The sequence below is a fragment of the Cynara cardunculus genome (genome assembly GCF_001531365.2).
Source record: "Cynara cardunculus var. scolymus isolate 2C chromosome LG 15, CcrdV1, whole genome shotgun sequence".
NCBI lineage: Eukaryota > Viridiplantae > Streptophyta > Magnoliopsida > Asterales > Asteraceae > Cynara > Cynara cardunculus.
The window spans coordinates 10,560,790-10,564,195 of NC_037542.1; the positions used below are offsets into that span (position 1 = coordinate 10,560,790).

General features: G+C 35.2%; 1 protein-coding gene across 1 annotated transcript in view; it reads left to right on the forward strand.

Annotated features, from left to right (window-relative positions):
- LOC112528086 (pentatricopeptide repeat-containing protein At3g12770) overlaps positions 1–3,406 on the forward strand; it is a 17,156-nt gene that overhangs the window by 12,469 nt on the left and 1,281 nt on the right. Inside the window, exon 3 of the mRNA XM_025138999.1 lies at positions 2,459–2,560. The gene's annotated coding sequence lies outside the window, so the exon portion shown is untranslated. The remainder of the gene's footprint in view (positions 1–2,458; positions 2,561–3,406) is intronic.

Below are 3,406 nucleotides of genomic sequence, written 5' to 3' on the forward strand. Positions count from 1 at the left end.
TCCTTGTATACACGTCCATAACGAGCCATCCATTGCTCGTRGCTCTCATAGCTTGAAGTTTGAGGGTGCAATCGGGATGCGGTGTGTGAAAGCAAAGTAGCTGAGAAGAAGAGTAAAACCAAACAGGCCAGGGAAGTTCTGTTTGCTGATGACATGGTGTTGCTAGGTATAAGAATCAGGGAAGTGAGGTGGAGTGAACTCTCAACCCAGAATTCTGCTTTATATAGATGGAAAGAGTTTCGTCCTTGTATGCAAAATTAATTAGATTATTCCACTTCAATTTCGTGGAAGATAAGATGTTCCGGTTTGGGTATATTAATTAATATACGCTAAGGACGTGTTGTATATGTTGTAGCCTTTATTTTTATTATATAATAAAAATATCTTATATATGAATTAAATATTTTAGTTCTGAATTTCTATTTAAAAAAAAAAAAGTCAAGTGAGACCCATTTATGAAACAGAAGTGTTTCATGATTGTGGGATGGTGTTTATGAAATGAATACATTTAAGAAGTGCTGATGTGGCATAACAGAAACATGATCTGCCAGTTTTATGAGAAAACAAAATGTTCTATGTGTTTGGATGCCCTGCTGAATTGCAGAACTGTGGTGAACTCATTTGCTCTGTTAATGATAAGCATAGACTGGTAATATAACAGCTTTACAAACATTACATGACCATTATTTTAAATTTTACCTGTGTCCTATATATCTGATAACTCTGAGGTATATTTATCATTTATGGCCTTTCTGTTTATTTTTATTTTTGGTTTGATTTTACATGTTTGTTTAGAAGTGTGGTTGGTGATTTGGCGGTTTGAAGTATTTGACACACACTAGGCCAGTAGGCCTGATATCTCAATTTCCGTTTGAATGGTGTCTCAAACTCTTAACCCAGAGGCTGGCTAGATTTATATTGGAAATGGTTTCGTCAGTATGTGGAAAATAATTTATAGAAGATGCCATGTTCTTATTTGGGTATATTAATAATATGAACTGATAATGTATTGTATATGTTTTTTTTGGTTGATAATATCAATCTAAGTTACTTGGACTTTCCATTTGGACTGTATTGCTGTATTCATCTGTTTTTCTAACGTATACTAGGATAGATTTAAGTATGTAACAACTTTATGAAATATATTTTGGCCATTATTTTCAAAATTGCTCTTGTCCTATATCCAAGGACTTCTCCAAGGGTCTGATACAGTTGTGTGTTATTGGTAAGCTTTTTTTGTGTAGGCTTGTTAATTGTTCTAAATGCAATTATTTTGATTGGGTTTTGCTTGTGGCTAACTGTTGATCTTAGCTTAGCTATGCTTCCATTTTTATTTGTACGTGACATTATGCATGCTAACTGACAGTGGACGGCTTCCTCTACTGCATGTTGGCTTGTCTAATTTAAACCACAGTAACCGACTGCATCTGGAATCAGTGTCAACTTTTGAAGGAAGAAACAACAAGCAGTCAAGGAGTCACTGACCATTTTAATTGGGTATGTGGGCGGAGGTAATTGAAGGTATAGCTGATTTAGCTCGGGAAAAATTAAAGAGGAATCAATTTCTCCTCCAAGAGTCGGTGAAAAAAAGGGGAGATCCAATCAATTTATCCTCCAAGACATGTTAAGAAGAACCAAGAGTTTGGGAGGGCATAAGGAAGGTTGAGCTATTTCAGGGAGGAGTGCCATAAAGGAATAACCTTCAGTAGTTCATTCCAATTATTAGATTGGGAATTTCTTTGAACTATGGTTTTGCCACAAAGCCCAAAACAAAGATTTCCGTTTGAAATGGATGTAGCGATTCAAAATTGGTTCATTGACATGACTAACCTTAATACAGTAGCAAAGTCTTGAGAGAAACTTCCTTCCAACTAGATGGTGAGCCTGATACCTTAATTTGCTAACATTGCATGAAACTTATAAAAGGTAAATCTGCAGGAAAGTCCAAGACTGCATGCATTTTGGTGCATGGAACATTATCTATCACCAATATCTGCAAGTGTACATGCATTCTTTCAGTACAGACGAGGTTCAGTTTTGGATCTTATGAAGTTGGTTGGCCTTCTGTTTACTTCTTTCATGATGGGTCACTCTTTTCTATGTCAGCATTCTTACAGTTTTGACTTTTTGATAACAACTTTATCATGGTGAAAATTACTCAAGTGGAAGTGGTGACCTCAGAGCAAACCTGAATTATTCATTCGAGTATTCCATGAAAATAAATGCAAAAGATATATTTGACGTGATGCCCACTGCATTATTCTTGCTACTGGTTTAACATTTTGTAAATCTGATAAACGGACTCTCAGGAAATCTCTCAAATGTTTTGACCATGACAGACGGTTATGTATTTGTTTAATGTGTATGCACATTTTTTATTTCATTGCACCCATGTTAATGTTTGATTGAATATTATACTCTTTGTTATTTTAATTATTCTTTTTGGTTGGTATAGCAGGTGTGAACAGTATTGCCTCCACGCAGGTTTCTCCAGGGATGGAGAGTAACTCATATGATTTAGACGGTTGCAGCTCATCACCTGGGAAGCCATGTCCAAAAGGTATATAATACCCGTCAGATGTGTGTGTGTGTGTGTGTATATATATATTAAGTTTGGGTTAGTTTCGGAAGTTGACCAAACTTGAGGGGTTAGTTCTGCATAACTCGCTTTAATTTTGCAATTTAGATGATGGGCTTGGGCTTTTGTATATTAGGGTTTAATTAGGGTTTTTTTTTTTCCTTATATTTAAACCTAACCCTAATTTTTTTTAACCTAATCCTCCTCCCTAACCCTAATTCCTCCTCCCTAACCCTAATTCCTCTAATTGTGATAATCGTTAGAAAGAAACCCTAAGAGCTTGGAAGAGTCCATTAGTAACCTATAAGGGAACCCGACGGCCAAAAGCAAGCAAGGTTCCATCGATTTCTTGTCGGTTTGAGGTAAGTTTTTGTCCCTTTCTCGAATCTATACATTTAGTAGTTAGGTTATAAATTTTGGGATTGTTTAAGTAAGATTTGAGTTGTTCCGGTGACTCGAAAGTCACCGATTCGGTCAATAATAATGGCAGCAATTAGGGTTTGTCAAAATCGTCTTTAAAACCCCAAAATTCTTCTCTTTTTCTCTCGAATTTAATCCTATATGTGCTTAATGTGGTTTGCATAGTATGGATATATATATATATATATGTATATATATATATATTGATAGGATTTAGTTGAGTTTAGTTACTTTATTAGTCGTTAAGGGATTTAGTTTCGTTTTGCCATTAAGTTATCAATTAGGATTAATAGTAAGTTTGGGTGTTTGTTTAGGGCAAATATAAAGGAATAAACTTGGGGAATCGATAATTTTTTGTGAAGTTTAAGGTACGGATTCCTAAACCTTTTTGTTCAGTTAGCTCGTTTA